At 40.2% G+C, this 22,337-nt stretch overlaps 1 pseudogene; it reads right to left on the bottom strand.

Annotated features, from left to right (window-relative positions):
* Nucleotides 1–271: 271 nt before the first annotated feature.
* Nucleotides 272–389, bottom strand: LOC116868008 (annotated as a pseudogene).
* Between the last annotated feature and the right edge of the window lie 21,948 nt (nucleotides 390–22,337).

Below are 22,337 nucleotides of genomic sequence, written 5' to 3'. Positions count from 1 at the left end.
TTACAAATAAAACTTATTATATAAAATATTTAAGACTAATTTAAATATATGTGTTTTGTGAATGGTCTGCACATGCATTTTTGTGTATCTTTTTCCATTTCAGTTTTGCCTTCTCTTCTCAATTTTTAAAAGTGATTTTTATTTTAGGAATTTAGCCTTTTATCTGTAACATATGTTGCAAATATTATATTTCTATTTGCTATTTTAGAAAATAGTTGAACTGAAAGATATTGAAGATAAAGCATACAAGTCCATGGGATGTTACTAACACAGAGATTGGAGGAGAATGTACAACTGAAATGGATGTATTAGGATAGAGGACATATCAGATATTAAACTGATAAGAACAGATACTACACTTGATCTTAGCCAAAAGGCCGAGAAGCGACAAAATGGATGTATTAGGGAAAAGAGATGATACACTTCCACCGAATAAGAAGGTGAAGGATGGAAAATGAAACAAGTGAAAGGACAGAATGAAAATAAATATCAGAACAGAAATCTATGACATGGAAAACAAACATAAAATGGAGTCAGCATTACATACATTTTTTGAAAAGATTAATAATATCAGTGAAATTCCTAACAACTCAAATTTAGGGAAGCAGAAATAAAACATAAATCTCCACCAGAAATGAAAAGGAGGATGTTGCTACAGACCCTAGAGACATCAAAAAGTTACAAGTGGACATTATAAGTACATTATATCAGCAAATTTGATAATTTCAACTAAATGTACAAGTATCTTTAAAAAACAACTTATATAAGTTACATAAGAAGAAGCAAAGTCATATATGGATTATAAGATTGAATCATTATTAAAATGTTTCTCACAAGGAGCAATACTTAACTAGATGATTTTATTGATCAATTATTCCAAACATATATGAAGGAATGCCAGCCTCACATGAATTCTTCCAGGGCATAGATAAAGTTGGAACACTTAATATATACAAGATCTATTTAACATTGATACTAAAATATGACCAGGACATTGTAAGAAAGAAAAACTAGACATATCTCTGTAGTGAATGTGGATACAGAAATACTATATAAAACATTAGCAAATTAAATCCAATCACATATAAACTGTTACATGTTATCACCAAATGGGGGTGTATTTCAAGAATTCAAAATTGAATTAACACTCAAAAAGCTATCTATTCAATCTAACTTTCAAATATAAATACAACAAATTAAGTGATTATATTAAAAAATGCACAAAGTGCATTTGATGAAATTCAATGTCCACAGTGACAAAAACCTCTTAACAAAGTAGAAATCAAAGGAAACATTAAGTCTGATCATGATTATCCGTACAAAGTTAAATGAACCATCATACTTGATTCCTTTAAAAAAAAAAAAAAGGAGGTTTACCTTGAAGTTTAGAAACAAGTCAAGGTGGTAGCTGCGGAGTTGCTAACCATTACATTAGGAAAGATAATGAAATGACAAAGAAATTTTGGAAAGTTTGAAACAAAGTCATTATTTGCAAAGAGCATGATTATGTATGTAGAAAATCCAACAGAATCTTCACACTAGTGGAAACGAGTAAGTTTGAGAACTTGTTCAATTGTCCAGCTGCAAAATTCATTTTTTAATTAGTGAAATTAATTAATTGTTTAGTGATGTTTCATATTCATAACAAAACGGAGCAGAAGTTATAGAGAATTCCCATATACCTCCACTCCCAACACACACAATCTCCACGACTGTGGACAGTAGTACATTTGTTATAATTGAGGAATATACATTGGTGAATCATTGCCACTCAAAGTCCATAGTTTATATTAGGGTTCATCTGGGGTGTTGTACACTCTATGGTTGGACAAATGTATAAAGACATATAACCATCATTATAGTACCATACAGAATAGTTTCACTTCCCTAAAAATCCTCTGCTTCACCAATTCATCCTGCTTCCTCCTCACCTCTGGTAATCACTGATCTTTTTACTATCTCCATAGTTTTGCCTTATTCAGAAAATTATATAGTTGGAGTCACATAGATTGACTTTAAAGATTGACTTTCTTTTTCAGTAATACATATTGAACTTGCCTATATGTCTTTTCATGGCTTGATAGCTCATTTCTTTTTAGTGCTAAAGAATATTTGATCATCTGGTTGTGTGACTGTTTATCTATTCACATACTGAAGAGCATCTTAGATGCTTCCAAATACTGTCAATTATGAATAAATCTATAAACATCTGTGTGCAGATTTTCATGTGGACCTTATTTTCAATAATTTGGATAAATACTAAGGAGTGAGATGGTTGGGCTGGATTATAAGTGTATTTTTTGTTTAGTAAGAAACTGTCAACTGTTCTTTAAAAGTATCTGTGCCATTTTGCATACCCACTGGCAATGACTAAAAGTTCTTTGACAGCACTTGTTATTGTCAGTGTTTTCAATTTTGGTCATTCTAATGGATATTTAGTGTTATCTCATTGTTTTAATTTGCAATTCCCAAATGAGAAGAGAAGCTTTCCTTGTTCCTGGTCTTAGTGGGAAAGCTTCAAGATCTTCACAATTAATATGATGTCAGCTGTGCAATTTTTTTTAAAGATTTTATTTATTTATTTGACAGACAGAGATCACAAGTAGGCAGAGAGGCAGGCAGAGAGAGAGGAGGAAGCAGGGTCCCTGCTGATCAGAGAGTCCGATGCGGGGCTTGATCCCTCTGCTTGATCCCAGGCAGAGGCTTTACCCCACTGAGCCACCCACGCGCCCGAGCAGTGCAATTTTGCAGATGTTTTTAAACAAGTTGAGAAAATTCTCCTCTTTTCCTAGTTTGCCAAGAATTTTTAGCATGAATGGATATTGGATTTTGCCAAACACTTTTTCTGCTTCTATTGATATGATCATGTGATTTCTCTTCTTTAGCCTATTGATGTGCTAGGTAGGTTACATTAACTGATTTTTGAATGTTGAACCAGGCCAGCATACTTGATACAAACCCCACTTGGTTGTGGTCTAAATTCTTTCTTTACATTGTTGGATTTGATTGCATATTTTGTTCAGTACTTTTGCATCTCTGTTTATGGGAGATGTTGGTCTATGGTTTTCTTAGAATGCTTTTATCTGATTTTTATATTAAGGTAATGCTACCTCGTAGATTAAGTTAAAAAGTGCTTCCTGTTTTGATCTTCTGGAAGAGATCATAGATTAATTGGTATCATTTCTTCTTTAAATGTTTGATAGAATTCGCCGGGGAACCCTTCTGGGCCTGAGGCTTTCTTTTTGGTAAGACCATTAATCATTGATTCTATTTAATTATGTAAATATATTGATTTATTATTATTATTATTAATCATTATCTGTTATTATTTAATATATCTAATTATATAAATAGATAATAATATTCCATATTATTAAATATATAAGTTTGTGTAGATGTTCTATGTCTTTTTTTTTTTAATTTTTAAACAAGGTTTCATCTATTTATCTGAGAGACACAGAGAGCAAGGCGGGGAGGGGCAAAGGGAGAGGGAGAAGCAGACTTCCCGCTGAGCAGTGAGCCCACTGTAGGACCAGATCCCAGGACCCCAAGATCCTGACCTGAGCTAAAAGCAGACGCTTAACCAACTGAGTCACCCAGGCGTCCTTGATCTATGTCCTCTCATGTGAGTTTTGACAGATTGTGTCTTTCAAGGAATTGTGCTATTGCTTCTAGGTTATGAAATCTATAGACACGGAGTTGTCCATATAGTCTTTATTATTTGTTTTAGTACCTAAGAAATATGTACTGATGCCCTTCTTCCATTTCTGATACTAGTAACTTGTGTCTTCTCTCTTATTTTCTTAGTTAGGTTGACTAAAGGCTTATTGATTTTGTTGGTTTTCCCAAAAAACTGTTTTTAGTTTTGTTTTTCTCTGTTGATTTTTTGTTTTCAGTTTCATTGATTTCTGCTCTAGTTTGTATTATTTTTTTCTGCTTACTTCGGATTTTATTTGCTCATATTTTCCTAATTTACTCAAGTGGAAGCTTGGATGATTGATTTCAGATCTTTTTTCTTCTCTAATGTGTGCGTTAGGGGCTATAATTTCCCCCAACCACTTATTTGCTGCATTTCACACATTCTGTTGTGTTCTCATTTTCATTTAGGTCAAAATATATAATAATTTCTCTTGAGATTTCTTTCTGGACTTGTGTTATTTAGAAATGTTTTTCAAAATTTCTTTTTTATATACCAGCAAAATATAACAGAAAATTAAAGTTACTGATCAAAGATATGTGTTTTATAGGATATAATTTTCTTCCACTCTGTAGAGGTTCCAGAGATGTGTGATTAGGTGGTAGGGTTTTCGTTCATTGTGGATGGTCAGTGGGATTCATTAATATCTAGTGGGACTTTGATATCTTTAAAACACAATATGTAGAGAGCTACTTTCTTTCTGTGTATGCTTCACACTGTGAAAATATATGATGTGTCCCTTTGTCTTAACAGAGGAGAATGCCTTTTTAAATATTTTTCCATTATGATAAACATAAGACAATTAATTAATGACCTAGAGGAGAATCTTAAGATGTTTTATAAGATCTAATATATTTATCCAGATGTCATAATTAGGCTTCTGAAAATTGATGCCTCATCTACAGGAACCAGAAGAGTATCATAAAAATATCTGAATGGAATATGAAACCATGTATTTACATCACTAAAAGGAGTTTTAAAAATAGCTCTGATTAGGTACAGTAATTATGACAAGGTGGAAAAGATTTATCTGTATAAGGAAAACCTTCCTTTCTCTGTTGAAAACTACTTTTACTTTTTAAAGATTTTATTTATTTATATGCAAGAGAGACAGCAGAGCAGCAGGCAGAGGCAGAGAGAGAAGCAGGCTTCCTGCTGAGCAGGTAGCCCAAGGTGGGGCTTGATCCCAAGACCCTGGATGATGACCTGAGCAGAAGGCAGACACTTAAACTACGAGTCACACAGGTGCCAGCTTCTTGAAAAGTCTTGCAGGCAGAATGTGGTCATTCTTGAGCATAGGGGTCTATTTAGTGCTGAAATGATTTTTTAAAAATAAAGTTTCAGGAGTATCTGGGTGGCTCAGTCAGTTAAGCGTCCAACTCTGGATCGAAGCTCAGGACTTGATCTCAGAGTCATGAGTTCAAGCCCTGTGCTGGGACCCACACTGGGTGTGGAGCCCACTTACTGCTGCTGCTGCTACTACCACTACTGCTACTACTACTATTACTACTACTACTACTACTACTACTACTACTACTACTACTACTACGATTTTAAAAAATAAACCAACAAAGTTTTCACTGGACTATGGGAACTTTAAGTCTCTTGTCGCTGGTGGATGTGTGATGCATCCATATTACAGCACAGCAGACAATGGGAGGGAGACGGGCTGTGTCGGCTCCTGGGGAATTGCAGCCCCAGAGCTTCACTTTGGCTTTGCTGAGACAGTTAGGGTTAGGGTGGCCTTGTGAGCTGCAGGGGCCTCTGGTCAGCTTGGTCAATCAGGAGCTGACTTTTGGAGAGACCCATGTAAGTCAGTGAAATAACAAGAGATGGATGTTCATTCTTTGGTTCTAAGTCAGGGTTCTGACAGTTAAAAGTGTCCTGTGGCTAAAAAACTACATGCATGTCTGGCAGAATGGCTGGGTGTGGCACCCGGGACACCTGCATCTTCCTGTTCACCTCCTTCACACGAAGCCCTGAGGACTGCTCTACCCACTGCCTCTGACACTGCAGGAGGGTGTCTGCAGCCAGCAGCTGGGGAGCAGAACAGCAGCCCGGGATTTCAGGCCACCAGAGCAGATGCTGTGAGAGAAAGTCTCCTTTGAACAGTACATCCACTGTGGTGAATTGTGGCAATCTGTCCCCAAGGCATCAGGTTTAACCAAACATGCGTCTTAGTGTCATGAGCAATGTGCTGATAGAATTAACACTTTGTGCTCTGCTCATGGGTGATGTCTGCACGGCTTTAGGGAGTTTCTAAAGGAGAAATTCAGTTAGTGTGTTGTGGGAGGTGCCCTGGCACAGATGTTCGTGACTCCCAGGGAGCCCTGTTCTTTTCTGGCTTTGGAGCTAATTAGCAGCCTCATTCAGGGAAGGTGATTGCCAGTGGGAGCTCTGTCCTTCAGCATAAATAGTAATCACAGTTCACGGCAGGATAGTTACCAAGTACTAATGAGATCATGCTTTCTAAGGGTACTTCGAATGGTTAGGTATTATAGGAACTATAAAAATAAAGGAAAATATTAAAATGATGACAATATTACCAGCACAAAGTGTCCAGCTTGCAAGGCAATGGAGTCAATGCTGAACACGCAATATTTTCACGGTTTTTCTCATTTCAAACCATCATAATAACATCTACTGTTTCAAGTTAAAATCAAGGTGTTTAAACAGAATCTGATTTGCATAACAGGAATTTAAATGGGTCAAAGTGTAAAATTCAGTTCAAACTAAAACCATTCAGATCTCAAGGTTTAGTTAATAAGGCAGCCTAATTCTTTGCTAGAAGCATTGCTACACATTTCATTCATTTCAATTCTCCTTTTTCATAGTTAGAATGAATTTAGAATAATTGCATTCTTTGTGATAACCCAGTTGCCTGGCAATTATCTCTTATGTCATGGTTGCAGCTCTTCATGCTGATGCTGAGCACAAGTTTCTGATGTAAGCTAAATGTGTAATAAAATGCACACATGCATACACACATGTGTGCATGCAAATGCAGACTCCCACACCCATACACAGTCTGAGCATGCACACGTGTGGAGACATGTTACACATGTGTACGTGCATACATATGCTTACACACCTGTGAGAATATTCATGCATTGCACATACATAGCAAACACACATGCATGCATGTGGGTGTGTTTGTATATAAATAGATTGTTGTATGTTTTCTATAACCCTAATCTTTTAAATCTGGGTGGTACCCCTCTGCTGTCTTCACATCTTGAAGGTTTATGTAAGCAGATGACAGCTCAAAACCCCACCCACAAGGCATGGGTTCTCCAGGTTGAAGAACTGCAGGTCATGCCCCAAGTTGATATGTTAGCCATGACTGCCAAAGTCTTTGCTTTTTATCCTCCGTGCAAGGAAAGTCTATGGACATGTGCCAGAATGTCAGGGGCCACTTCAGGGCTTACGCGCAGGTCCCACCCTCACAGTAGAGCCACAAGGGGCACTGGTCAAGGGCACTGCTGTCCCAAGTGCCACCCTAGGGGCCAGCAAAGAGAAAGCAGCTTGGGCCTGGCTGGCTCAGTTGGTAGAGCATGTGACTCCTGATCTCAGGGTTGTAAGTTCAAGCCCCATGTTGGTCATGAAACCTACTTAAGAAAAAAAAGATAAAGCAGCTTAAATAACCCCAAAGGGGTGCAGAGGGAAGGGGTCTCTACAGATTCCTGTGAGAAAGCATACAGGGGCTTGTCAGTCATTTCTGCTGACTGACTAGACCAAATACTGCCAGAAGCTCCTGGTACATGATGAGAGCAAGCTTGGTTTTCAGCTGAAGACCCTGGAGGGTGAAGGATGGGGGTGTTACTTCTTCATTTATGCAGCCGCTGAGTATTCAACAACATGTTCACTGCTCTGCCTGACCTTCTCCTGCTGGGAGTGGGGTCTCAGGGAGTTTGTGCCCTGGGCACTGAGATCCTGGCCGTGGTCAGCACTGAGTGCGTGTTTTTACACACAGAGGCTTTGATTTTCCTGTGATAAGCTCCAGAATGGTGTTCTTCAGGCAAATCTGTGCTCAGGGCATTTAAATGAAACAAATTTGCAGAAGAGCTCCAGTCCACAGTAATGGGTCTGCAAAGCCTGCCCTCCTTCCACATCTGGAGTGTGTGAGCTGTCACTGTTGCCAGACTCTCACCTGGAAGGGACACCTGGCATCTCACTGGGGTGTGACTTTCTTATTTTCTGTGGCTTTCCTATTTGTACCCTTTGCCATGGTTTTTTGTTTGTTTGTTTGCTTTTTGTTTTTTGTTTTTTTTTTTTCCAGGTTGTCATGTTTTTGGTTGTTGTTTTTTTTTTTCAGGTTTTGACATCATGGTTCTGATACATAAGAAGATTTATTTTTATCGGGGATGTTTTCCATTGTTCAGGTGTGAACTCTGAATGCTCTCTCCAGCCCAGGGACGTCTGTCAGGTTTTCCTCTCCTTGTTATTGTCGGGGTTTGGTGACAATGCACTGAAGTATTGCGTAATGCACGAAGGTGTGTGAGCTGCAGGTGAGGGGCTGGGGAGTCATTTCCGAGGAGCGCACCTGATCCCAGCGTGGCAGCCGACCCAGCATGGCAGCCGTCCCTTCACAGCCACACTGATCTCACTTTGAAAATGTGGGCCACTTTGTCTGTTGAACCTCTGATAGCCCTAACAGATTTTGTACCTCCTCGTGTCTGGTTTCTTTGGGCAGGTGTCTTCTGCGCCAGAGTCGTCTGGATTTTGGACTAAGGCATCCCGTCCTGCTGTCCTGGGGCCTTTCTCTCAGCATCTCCTTCATGCAGGTTCCTGTCCTCCCAGGAAACTGAGAAATGGGGGCTGCCTTCCTGGAGGCTCCCAGGTCCTAGAGACAGAGGAAGAATTTCTAATCTCAAATTTCCTAAAGTAAATGTTCTGAGGAAGGGGAGGAGGTGGGAAGTTTCTTCCCTTATTTTCAGAAGTAAGCCTCTTAGTTTTAATCTGCATTTGTCCTTACAATAGTCAGTATTTAGGCCCAAAAACCCCCTGGAGAATTCAGTGACAATCAAGGCTGCTCTCAACCAAGGCCCATCATCAGGGGCTCCAACAGAAGCACAAGGGGCCTGGGTGTTGTGTGTAGCTGTAGGCGACCCTGCAGAACCTGCACGCAGAGTCAAAGCCATAGCTGGTTCCACGAGGACAGTCCTGAGAACGCTTTCCGTGGCGGGAGGGTCTGCCTGAGGCTCCAACTGCAAATTCACTTACAACCCAGGACTCAGAGGCTGGCTTCAGGCCTCCAAGCCCAGAACCCTCCCTGCAGATGGCCCGGGTGCCTCCCTCCTCTCAGGCTGCCAGGGCCCAGCAAGCACAGGTGCAGCCCCATCCTGGAACCTGGAAGCTGTGTTCGGAGGAAGACCGCTGATACCGCAGTTTGCCGTTCCATCAGCAAACATCTGTGAACGTGTGTTCCATGCCGAAGATGCTGTGGGCTCTGCTGCGGGAGCAGCGCACTCACGGGGTGGGGGGAGGGGAGCATGAGCAGCAGTTGGACAGGACCTCAGTTAGGATGGTCAAGAGGGACTTTCTGAGGCAGTGACATGGAGCTGGGGCCTTGGTCCCTGAAAGCCTGGCAGTGGGCTGTTATGGAAGCTCAGCTCCAGTCTGGGACCTGGTTTCCCGAGGCAGGGGCCTCAGTGCCCCCAGATGTAATCTTGTCCCTCACACCCAAGCTGCCCCTGGGGCTAGAGCGGCACCAGGCCCCCAGATAGGCCGGGCCACGCGTGTCTTTCTGAGTGGGTCCTGTGAGTGTGACCACCCAGGCCAGCACCACCCAAGGGCCCAGCCCTGGCAGCTCTGGTCCTTGGTGGTCCCAAAGGGGGCCTGCGGCTATGAGCTTGGGTGCCACCTGGGACAGAGGAGAAAAAAGGAGGGGGTGACAGCCCAGTTCCTCTGCCACCACATCTCCTAAGCAGGAAGCCTGTGGGGTCCCAGAGCGTGAACCATGCCTGTGAGCATGGAGCCTGTGGGATGTGTTTCTGGGTCAATCTCCCAACATCTGTCTCTCAGACCAACAGACCTGATCACCAAGACCTCCTTTCGTGAGGGATCCCTGTTCACCAGGACAGCCCAGGCCCCAGGTGGGCCTCCTGGCACACCAGCTGTCCTGTCAGCAAGTAGGTGCGTGAGGCCAGGCCAACCTCAGGAGACAGGCCCACATCCCATTACCCAGCCCAGATTAGGAAGGTGGTGTACTGCCTCCCAGGCCCAGGCCACCATCTGTTAGTCAATCAGCAAACAAGTTCCCCCAAGGACACCCTTTCTCTGTGTGGCTGCCTTACCCTCCAGACCACAACCCCAAACTTGGCTATGCACTCTAGGTGACAGGAAGGTCCCCTCCACACGGGCTAAGCTTGGCACCAATGTGAATGTCCGGGATACTGTGTGTCCTGAGCAGGAAGGGGCAGTCTCAGCATGAGGGTCCAAGGACCCTGAAAGGACACTCAGACACAGAGCCTGATCTAAGTGACAAAGGGGTTTCCCAAAAAAGATTCAACTCTGATGCTACTTTGATTTCAAGGTCAGTTCAAAAATCGCATTAAAAAAACACTAACCACGGATGGCCACCAATTTATTTATGGGACGTTCTTAAGGCTTACACAGCATTATCTGGTTTTGTTTTGTACATGGGCTATTTTGTGGCTTCCGTCACACCATAGGGACTTTCTTTGCTTTCTTTTTCCCCTATTTTTACATGGGATTTTTGCAGCAGCCCCAGAATGGTTTTCAAAGTTAGAACTTACTTATACTTACAACAGGTTATGCTAACAATGTCCTGTTAATAGGCTGAGAGAAATTGTTTTTCCCCTGTTGATAATGAAAAATGAAAGTCTATTAACACTGATTATTTCCAGGACTCCAGTTCATTACTTCTCTTGATAATCAAATCAAAATCCATCATTTGAGATGACTTTTCTTTTTCTTGTGGCAATGATCCATTTTTCTTTCTAATTATTCTCTTACTACTTCTAAGTTGTGCCCTAAACTATTTTAATATATTTAAGAAAAATTTCTTGACATGTTTAAGGCCAGGAACATGCTCCTTTGTAAGAAGTTAGTGCCACTTTTTATTTTTTAAAGATATTTATTTATTTATTTGACCAGGAGAAAGCATGAGCAGCGAGAGAGAGAAAATCCCAAGCCGACTCCACACTGAGTGCAGAGCCCGATGTGGGGCTCAATCCCAGAACATTGAGATCGTGACCTGAGCCAAAGGCAGATGCTTAGCCGACTGAGCCACCCAGGCATCCCAAGAATAGTGACACCCTGATAGGGACAGAAGCTCATCCTAACATTTAAAATCCCTGATCACACGGCTCCCCGGAACCATGCACAAGCCAGCCCCAGCAGGAAACCCATCGTCCTAGGGTCCAGACCAGCCATCAGTCTCAGCATACCAGTGAACAAATTAGGCAGTGTCTTCGTTATGGATTTTCCTTCGTTTATGGTGGTCTATCCCTTTACCCACCTCTTGGGAGGTAAGCTGTGTCCAGTGCTCCCTGTCAGTAGGGGTCCTTTGGGCAGCTCATTCTGTGTGTGGCAGGCCACACAGAACCAGGGGGCCACTTAGGTCTCCAATACTTGGAGGACCTGGCAAAGCCGGGAGAAGAGAGGGCACACTGGAAGGACAGTTACACCTGCAGCTCAGGGGTCTGACTGCTGTTCTCTAGTGTAGACACAACCCAGCAAGTAACACAAATCCGACGGTATCAAAACATATATATATATGTATATATATATATATATACTTGGAATTTAAAATTATTAGATAATGAGCATGCTAGCAAATTTCACCCTCTTTTCCCCCTACTTTCCAAGAGTAAACTTACCTGTAGAGCTATTTTCACAGTTGCTGATCAATGGCTCCGGGATTTCGGAGGGCGTCAGGTTTTAGAGGTTTTCTGCTCCCGTTTTGCAGACGGGTGATTTGTGGGTCGTGCAGCTGTCACAAGTGGCAGCATTTTAAAAATGTTTGGGGTCATAATACAACTAGAATTTCCATAGCATCAATTCCAGTTTGTGGTGTAGAAGCAGGTTACATTTTCCAAGAGAACCCTTACAGGTTGCAAGGACAGCCCTATACGACCTGGGCCAGTGGTTTGGGACTTTCCATGTTCTTCCTATGGGGAAAGATTGTGTCAGAGCAGGTGGTGGGGAAAGCTGGGGTCTGTCTTAACCTGGTGGGTCAGAGTCACAGCCCCAGGCCCCTGAGCTCCACCAGTGTCTGCTGTCACAGGCGCCAAGCTCAGGCCTACGAGGGGGTCCTGCAAGACAGACAGCCCCTGAGACATGGGCCCTGGAGCAGGTAGGCAGCAGGAGCACATGATAGGGAGGGTGGGACTCTCGGGGTCAGAGCCCCAGGCCATCTTGTACCCTTCACCCAGGGTGTCAGCCATGGGGGAAATCACGGTGTCTACAGGTCAGAAAGAGGCTGGACCCTCTGCAACAGACAGTCACTGTATCAAGCAGGTGGGTTTGGAAGAGGGCTAATAGCTCTTCGGGTTCATGTGTCTGTGTTCAGCTGGCTTCAAGGGCCAGAGAGCACTTTGGGGACATTTCCAGAGCGGCTGGTTGTAACATTCCCATATTGGGGTGGTGGGCATCGATGGCTGGCCATCTGGAACAGACAGGGGTCCTTGGAATGAAGGTGACCTAGGGCATAGCCAGCAGCCTTCTATGCAAGCTGTGGTTTGCAGCAGGAATGGGTCTTCTACTCCAGGTGAAGGATGGGGGGCGTGCGTGGGGCTGGCATGTGCCCAGCACCCTCAGGCCTCTTCTGAGGCAGAAGGGGCATGTCAGGTCCCCTCCTCTTTCCTAGACATCACATCCATGCCAGCTTTAAGGTAGGACATTCCCTTACAATAGTGAGATCCCCAAAGGCTCTTTGGGAATTATTTCGACGTTTTCAGGCTACAGCTTTTTGTTGAGTCTTCTGTGGGAGGTTTACAGTGAAATGGAGCAGCAAGGGCAGAGTACATACATCCTGCCTCCACACTTGCCCAGTCCCTCCTCCAGGTGGTACATTTATAACAATTAATGGACCAACACGGATGCTGTACCACTCCCCAATGTCCACAGTTTCCGTTGGGCTCAGTGGGATTTTGGGTGCACGTTCTATGGGTTTGAAAAGTGCGTGCTCACCTGTATCCACCATTATAACTTTATACAAAGTATTTTCACTGCCCCAACTATCATCTTTGCACCAACTACTCACCCTTCCCTGCCAGCTCCTGGTAACCACTGATCCCTTACTGCCCCTGCAGTCCTGCCATTTCCAGAACATCATATAGTTGGAACCATATACTGTGTAACCTTTTAAGATGGGCTTCTTTCACTTAATAATATACACTAAGGTTCATCCATGTCTTTTCATGGCTTGGTAGCAAATTTCATCTTAGTCCTGAGTCATCTTCAATTGTCTGGATGAACTGCAGTCTGTTTTTCCATTCACCTACTGAAGGACATCTTGGCTGCTTCCAAGTTTGGGCAATTATAAATAAAGCTGATATAAGCATCCATACATAGGTTTTTGTGTGGATAAGATTTTTCAACTCCTTTGAGTAAAGAGCAGGGAATACTCTTGCTGGATCATATGGCAAAGTATGTTTTGTTTTATAAGTTTGGTGCTTTAAAACACCTAACTCTCTTCCCATGTGGTGGCCCCATTCCGCACCCCCAGCAGACCAAGAGCTCCTGCTTGTTGTCGGTGTTTCAGATTCTGGCCATACTCGTAGGTGTGCATTGTTCTAATTTACACATCCTGGATGACACAGGATGGAGAGCATCCTTTCATATGCTTATTTGCCATCTGTGTCTTTTCTTTGGTGAGGTATCCGCTAACATTTTTCCATCTATTTTTAAACTGGAATGTTTCTTTTCCTCTTGAGATTTAAGAGTTGTTTGTATATTTTGGATAACAGACCTTTATATATGTTTTGCAAATATTTTCTCCAAGTCTGTGGTTTGTTTTCTCATTTTCTTCATAGTATACTTTGAAGCATAAAAGTTTTTAATTTTTTTAAAGATTGTATTCATTTATTTGAGAGAGACACAGAACATGAGCAGTAGGGAGGAACAGAGGGAGAAGCAGACTGACATCACAACCTGAGCCGAAGGCAGATGCTTAACTGACTGAGTCACCCAGACGTCCCAAAAGTTTTTAATATTTAATGAAGTCTTATTTGCTTAATAAGTTTGTTTTGTCAACTTGTCAATTTTTCTTTCACGGACTGTGCCTTTGATACTGTATCTGAAATTATCGCCATATCTAAGGTCACCTAGATTTTTTCCTGTATCTTTTAGGAGTTTTATACTGTTGCATTTTACATTAAGGTCTATGGTCAACTTTCAATTAATTTTTCCGAAAAGTGTAGGGTCAGTTTCTAGATTCATTTATTTGCTGTGTGGATGGCCAGTTGTTTCAGCACAATTTGTTGAAAAGATTATCTTTTCCTCATTACATTGTTTTTGCTCCTTTATCAAAGATAACTTGCTTATATTTATGTGAGTCCATTTCTGGGCTCTCTATTCCGTTCCATTTATCTGTTTGTCACTTTGATGTTTATTTCTTTTTATCCCCCATTTTATCCAGTGAAGGAGAGACACAGTTTCACTTCTTTTCCTCCCCACCTATTTAATTAACTCATCTATCAAATCACATTTTCTATCCTTCTCTCTCTCTCTCTTTCTTTCTTTCTCTCTTTCTTTTCCTTCCTCTTTCTTTTTTTCTTTCTTTCCTTCTTTCCTTTGGGGAGAACATTAAAGTTCTACCGTCATAGCAGATCTCAACTATATAATACCTACCATTTACCAACTATAGTACTTATTTCACATTAGATCCTCAGACCTTATTCATCTTATATCTTAAAGTTCATCCCATTTTACCAACTTCTATTTCTCCAGCCTCCAACAACCACTTTTCTACTCTGTTTTTTATAAATTTTACTCGTAAAATTTTTATTTTATTTATTTATTTTTAAGATTTCACATATAAGTGATACCACGCAGTTTTTGTCCTTTTCTGTCCGGCTTGTTTCATTTGGCATGATGTCCTCAACAGTCCATTCATGTTGTCACAAATAGTGGGACTTCCATCCCTCTTGTGGCTGAATAAAATCTCATTGTATGCACTAACCACATCTCCTTTATCCATTCGTCTATGGACAAACACACAAGTCATTTCCATGTCTTGATTATTGTGGATAAAGCTGCAATGATCATGGGGGTGAAAATAGCTCCTTGTGGTACTGATTTTATTTCCTTTGGATATATACTCAGAAGTGGGATTGCTGGATCATATGGTAGCTCCATTTTTAGCTTTTTGAGAAAACTCTGTGCTGTTTTCCATAGTGGCTGTGCAATTTACATCCCCACTGACAGTGCACAAGGGTTTGATTTTCTCCACATCCTAACCAACACATGTTATCACTTGTCTTTTTTATAATAGCCATTCTGACAAGAGTGAGGTGATATCTCTTTATGGCTTGATTTGCATTTCCCTAATAATGAGTGATGTTCAGCATCTTTTCATATGCTTATTGGCTATATGTATGTCTTCTTCAAAAAAATGTTTATTCAGGTCCTCTGAATAATTTTTTAATTGTTTGGGTTTTGCTATTGAGTTGTATGAATTCTTTATATATTTTGGATATTAACTTACTATTAGATATATAATTTGCAAATATTTTCTCTCATTCTGCAGGTTCCCCTTTTTGTTGTTGTTGATAGTTCCAGTGTTGTGCAGAAGCTTTCTAGTTTGATGTAGTTCCACCTGTTTATTTTTGTTTTTGTTGCTTTGCTTCTGGTATCAAATAAGAAAAATATATTGCCAAGACTAAGGTCAAAGAAGTTTACCCTTTGTCATCTTCTAGGAATTTCATGATTTCGGGTCTTACATTCAAGTATTTAATCCATTTTGGGTTGATTTTTGTGCAAGGTGTAAGATTGGAGTCCACATCCATTCTTTTGTGTGTGACAATGTAGTTTTACCAACACCATATGTTGAAAAGACTATCCCTTCCCTGTTGTATATTCTTGGTGGATTTGTCATGAATTGATATATAAACTCATGTAGGCACGGTTTCCCTTTCTGATAGTTTTAGAGTTTTTTTTTGTTTTTAATTTTTTGTATATTGAATTGTCTTATGACGTTACTGTATTTGTTTATTCTGGGTTTTGTTTTTTGTTTTTGGTGGGGTCTCTAGGGTTTTCTTTTTTTAAGATTTATTAATTTGAGAAAGAGAGAGAGAGCATGGGGGAGGGGCAGAGGGAGAGAATCTCAAGCAGACCTCCTGCTGAGCAAAGAGCCTGATACAGAGCTTGATATCACAAACCATGAGACCTTGACTTGAGCCAAAACCAAGAGCTGGATACTTAGCTGACTGAGCCATCCAGACATCCCCAGTTTTCTATATGTAATATCATGTCATCTTCAAATAGGGATACTTCTACTTCTCCCTTTCCCATTTATATTCCTCTTATTTATTTATCTTGGTTAATTACTCTGGCTAGGATTTTCAGTACTATGTTGAACAGAAGTTTTGCATCTAAATTTGTGATGACGTGTTTATAGCTCAGCATCTAATCTTGTGTGTCTGTAAAGATGTCTCTTCAGCAGTTGGTGGATGTAGTAATCTATAAATTTCAATTTGGTGAATGATATTTATACTTACTATTGAGCACTTGTTCTTTTAATTAAGGAAAGAGGATGTGAAAATATCAACTATAATTAAATTTATATTTCTTCCTTTAGTCCCATCAATTTTTGATTTATTTATTTCAGAACTTTTTTCTAGACACATATACATTTTGTATCATTATGTCATCTTGGTCTTTTATCTTATTTGTCTTGTAATATTTTTGTTTTGGTATCTTTTTCTTTTTTTTTTTAAGATTTCATTTATTTATTTGAGAGAGAGAGAAAGAGAGCACAAGCTGGGGGAGCAGCAGAGGGAAAGGGAGAAGAAGACCCTCCCCTGAGCAGGGAACCCAGTGTGGGGCTCAATCCCAGGGTCCTGAGCCAAGGGCAGATGCTTAACCAACTAGGCCCTCCCAGTCACCCCTTGGTCTCTTTTTCTGATACTAAAATAGACACACTGTTTTCTTATATTTAGTACCAGTGTAATACCTGTTTTTTTATCTTTCTACTTACATTTTATACTTTTATTTTAAGCTAATTTTATTAAGACATAAATGGCATATAATACTGCACATTTAAGGTTTATAAACTAATGATTTGATATCTGTATATATTGTGAAATAATTACTACAATAAGGTTAATTAACACCCATCACTTTACATAGCTATAATTATGTCTGTATGTTGAGAACTTTTAAATTGTATTTTCTTAGTAATTTTTAACCTATTTGTTCTTATTTGTGATATAAAGCAGAAGCTGACAAACATTTTCTGGAAGAGACTAGATATTAAATACTTTAGGCTTTGTGGAGCCTTTAGTTTTTGTTGCTACTCAGGTCTATAGATGTAGTGAGAAAACAGTTGTACACAGTACATAAAATAATTGCCATAAATAAATTTAAATAAAGTTTTATTTACAAAACCAGGTGGCAGACTGCACTTGCTTTGAAGATATAATTTGCTGACCTGAGGTCCAACCAGTCAATTAACTTCTAATTCATTTCTCATTTTTTAAAGATTTTTATTTATTTAATTGAGAGAGAGAGAGTATGAGAGAGAGAGAGAGCATGAGAAGGGGGAAGGTCAGAGGGAGAAGCAGACTCCCTGCTGAGCAGGGAGCCCAATGCAGGACTTAATCCTGGGACTCCAGGTTCACAACCAGAGCTGAAGGCAGTCGCTTAACCAACTGAGCCACCCAGGCTCCCATTTCTCATTTTTAAATAATCAGAGATTTACAAAAGAGTTTCAAGGCAGCACAGGGAGTCCTCTTTTAACCTTCACACAGCTTCTCCTAAAGTTAACATCATTCTTAATTAACCATAGGACATTTATCAACACTAAAAAATTAATAGTGGTTCACTAGTACAAATTCAACTACTGACTTTATTTACAATTTGTAAATTTTTCTAGTAATGTCCTTCCTTTTCTGGGATTTAACCAAATATTTTCAAGGTGTCTTATAAGTGAAATTGTGTTATATATAGTCTTTGGAGATCTGATTTCTTCCATTTAACAAAATGAATTTAAGACTTTTCCCTAATAGGTCATAAATTCATACTTCATTGGTAAGTAATATTCTGTTGTATAAATATACCACAATTAATTCATCAATTTACTTATTCAAAAACACCTAGGTTGTTTCTACTTTTTGGCAAGTAGGGATAAAACTGCTATTAACATGGAATTCAAATATTTTGTAATTATATAAATATATATAAATTATATATATATAATTTATATAAATATAATTCTTCTTTAGGTAAATGCCTGTGAGTGGTACTGTGGGTTGTATGGTGAGAATATGTCTAACTTGTTTTGTATAGTGGAGGTAACATTTTGTTTTCTCACCAGCAATGCATGAGAGTTCTAATTGCTCCATGTCTTCACTAATACTTGGTATTTTCATTTAAAAACTTATTTTGCCATTCCCATAGATATGATATCTTACCATGCTTTTGATTTATATATTCCACATGACTAATGATATTAAGCATCCTCTTAATTTGGTCATTTGTCATCTACATACTTTCTTGAGTAAAATGTCTGTCCAAACATTTTTCCCACTTTTATTGGTAGAATGCTTTCTTATTGCTAACTTCTGAGACCATTCTAAAATATTGGTCACAAGTTATTTATCAAAACTATGATTCTAAATTATTTCTTCCTAGTCTCTAAGTTGCCCTTTCATTTTTATTAATGATGTATTTTATCAACAAAGGTTTTTATATTTGATCATGTCAATTTATAAATTTTACCTTTTATAGATCATGCTTTTGGTGATACATCTAAAAATTCATTGCCAAGCCCAATATGACAGATTTTTCTCTCTTTTCCAAAATTTGGTTGTTTATTATTCACTTTAGTTACTCTCCTGTAAAGCGGGGATTATGTATCAAGATGATATTTTTGTTTGTTTGTTTGTTTGTTTGTATATGGTTCTCCAAAATTTCCACTATCATTTGTTGAAAAGATTATTTTCTCCATTGTATTGCCTTGAACCTTTATCAACAAACTGTTGGCTGTATTTTTGTAGATCTATTGCTGGGATCACCATGTTGCTGCATTTATCTATGTAGTCATATTTTTTACTAATATGAACATTCTTTATTACCACTGCTTTATAGTAGGCTCAAAATTGGGTAATGTGTGTACTCTTCATGCTATTGAAAATGAATTTTAAAAGGTCAAATTCCAATTGGGTATTGTATATTTATTTCATAGGCCACCAATAAAAAATTTCTATTGGGATGGATTTATATTAATATTCTAGTGTTTTCTCTGTTAATATTGCACCAATTTATTTATTGTAATCTTGATTTTGATATCATAATAATGGTAACACATAGCTTTTTTGGATACATTTCTTTAAGTTAACTTGTAGATATATTCCTGGTATTTTTTTTTATTATGTTCAATTAGCTAACATATAGTATTAATTTTTTTAAACTTTTAAAAAATTAAATTCTTTTAAAAATTTTAATTCAAATTTTGATTTCATGGTCTGGTGGATTATGAGATTAGCCCTTTGGCAAGAATGAAGGCCTGGATCCAGGTTCATGTTCTACAGCACATGGCCACTACCATGAAGAAGCAGGTCCTAGAACCATGCACTCCAGTGTATGTATAGTTATTTGTAGATTATATGCATGTCATGGTGGGCCACAAGATTATATGCATGTAAAGCATGAACAAAACATAACTTTTCAAAAGATGAGATGAAAATAAAAATGCATGCAAGTCTTAATATTTTTTCCCACCCACTTGGTCACCAGTCAATCCTCACAGTTGTGGCCTCTTTCTTTGGGTTCACCCAAGCCCTTTAATCAAAAATGTTAAGTATCTTAATTTTTAGTTTGTTTTTAGTTTATTATTATTTTTTTAATTGGGAAGGAAGAGTGATTTTCTGAGATGGTCCTGCATACCACCCCTGGTGAAGTGTGACTTGTGGGTGGTAGAGGGGTCAGTAGTTCAGGATCAGGTTCAGCAGTAGGGGGTCCTGGAAAGGAGCGGAGGGGCTGTAAACGGTGCCTGGGCTCAGCCTCGCCTGATGGGCAGGATGGGAACACAGTCTCTTTTGATAACAGCTTCTTTTTCTGTTTCCTAATACCTATCTCACCAGAAGGAAGGAAGAGATGCTGAGAGAGAAGCAGCAGAAGAAGGACAACACACAACCTGAGAGAGACAGGATCCCATGGCCCCCTGGATTCTCAGCCCTGGGGGAGGGTGCTGATTCTCAGCTCTTGGGCTCTGTAAGGCTCGAGGCTCTGGTCATGGTGCTGATTCCAAGCTTTCTGACCTTTGTGTTCTGCGGCGCAGCCCTGGGCAGGTGTCGCAGCCCTGGGCAGGTGTCCCACCCTTTCAGCTCCACGTCAAGTCTGGTCCCCACCTGAAGTGCCCTCCTTCCTTTATCAGGAAAAGTTCCAATAAACTTAACAGCTGTTCTCCAGGTCAGGTGAGCATGGTTATAAATTAACTCACAAGCTATATTCACATACATGACTTCTGTAGAAATAAGAGGTCTTTGCCAATGAATCTAACTGAAATAGAAATTGAATGTTAACAGTTTCTATTTTTCAAGAAGCAGTAAGCAACACAGTCAGAGCTGCACAAGGATGCTTGTGGGATGCCAGTCACCCTCCTTCTTATGCGTCTGTGTGTTCCTTTTGAGGATCTGAGTGGGGTCCGGTGTTACCGTCTCCAACAGCCAGAAGCAGGGTGGGGAAGACTTTCAAAAGTAGCCCCTTCTGTGAGTAAGTGATCACAAAAAAATCACACATGGATTTTTACATTTTACAGCTACATTGGAAAAGTAAGCATGGCAGCTACATTTAATGCTGATTTTTATTGACCATTTAATTTTTGCTACTTCACATTAAAATGAATAAGATTTGCAAAGGAAGAAAAACACAGAAACAGACAGATCTCTGTATGTGAAAACATTTCCACAGAAAAAAAGAATACAGTCCTTTTTAAACAAATGTGTTGATGTTCAAAGGCATGAATGCATTTGCCAAGGTGACATTAACAGGCACAGATTCTGTCACAAGTCCTTTACAGTGAAACAGAAATCTTCTTTGGTGACTCTTCTAGTCAAGTTTGAGCTGATAAAAGCTCTCTCTCTCTCTTTGTATTATCATCAGTAAGCTTCCTCCCCCCGCCCCCTGCTCCCCACAAATAGCTCTTCACTTCCTATAGGACATTTGAATAAATATTTGTGGTAAATTATCTTCCTCTGAGACCCAGTTCCTTGTTTTTATTCCCAATGATTCATTTTCGCCATCTCCTGGTGTTTCTCCTGTGGATGCTGGTTATTGCTACATGACGGGTTTCTTTTCATCTCACGGTCTTCCATGAGGAGGTGACCCAAGCTCTGTCGTACTCTCTGTGGAAATGCACCCTAAACAGCAGGGTGCTGCTGCCGCCATTCCTACACGTGGAGGGGTCAGCATCTCAACTCCACCTGGTCACATCTGAGAAGGTTTTTGTTACAATATGAAGCCCTTGCAGAAACCACTGGGTGCCCACATAACGAACAAGTAGGAGTTCATTTACTGGTCAAGGGACAGTGTTTGTGCTGGGAGGTCTCTGCCCTCACCATCGATTCTCTGCCCCATCTGGGCTCTGGGGGCTGACTCCAGGGATGAAGCAACCTGGCAGTTCATCGCACTCACCTCACATCTGCCTCTGTGTGGGCCTTTTCTCTCCTATCCTGACACTTATTCCAGATGTGTTCTTCCTCTGCCAATCATCCTTGGCACCCTCTAAATAACAGGTGTAGATTTCTTTTCTTTCTTCCCAATATTCAGGTATGATTGTGAACAGTTTATACTTTAAGGTATAGTCATATAGGTCATAAAAGTGATTTTAAATTTGGACTCATTTATTCCACAAACATTTATTGACCAGCTGTTAGGTGAGCCATCTGAATGGAGATAAGGGTAGGGAGCACATCATCTTTTTCCATCAGAAGCAAAGCTCTCTGCTGGAGATAAACATGCACACAGGTGGAAAAGAGTAGTCTAGGGGGTCCTGTCAGCCTGGCCATTCAGTTGTTATGTTTTGGGACATGTCCTCAGAGTTCTTGGTGTCCAGCCATGCCTCCCAGTCATCACCTTCTCCCCCAAGACCCCAAGTCCTCTAGCCCCTGCTGTAGCCTCATAGCCAGCAGGCCAAAGCCCCTGGGACAGTGGTCAGTGCTCTCCCAGCTTTGTCTGAGCAAAGCTCTGGTGAGTTTGAGTTGGCATAACCTTCAGGTTAACTTCTTAGCCTCCAAGATGTCCCAGGTCTCATGTTAGTTAATGTAAGTGACTCAGAGATATTGTCCACAGAATGGATGTCAACAAAAAAGAACAGAACTCAAGGGCAATTTAGAAATCATATGTTAGGACAGTCTCCTGACTGAAAAAAAATCGATTACATTCATACCTTGTGCCTTTCTTACTTCTGCAGCTATCATCACAATGATATCCATTGTAATACTATCAGAAA

The sequence above is a fragment of the Lontra canadensis genome, unplaced genomic scaffold (assembly GCF_010015895.1).
Source record: "Lontra canadensis isolate GAN:19392208 unplaced genomic scaffold, GSC_riverotter_1.0 scaffold13, whole genome shotgun sequence".
Classification (NCBI taxonomy): Eukaryota; Metazoa; Chordata; class Mammalia; order Carnivora; family Mustelidae; genus Lontra; species Lontra canadensis.
This window is presented reverse-complemented; position numbering and strand designations above follow the sequence as displayed.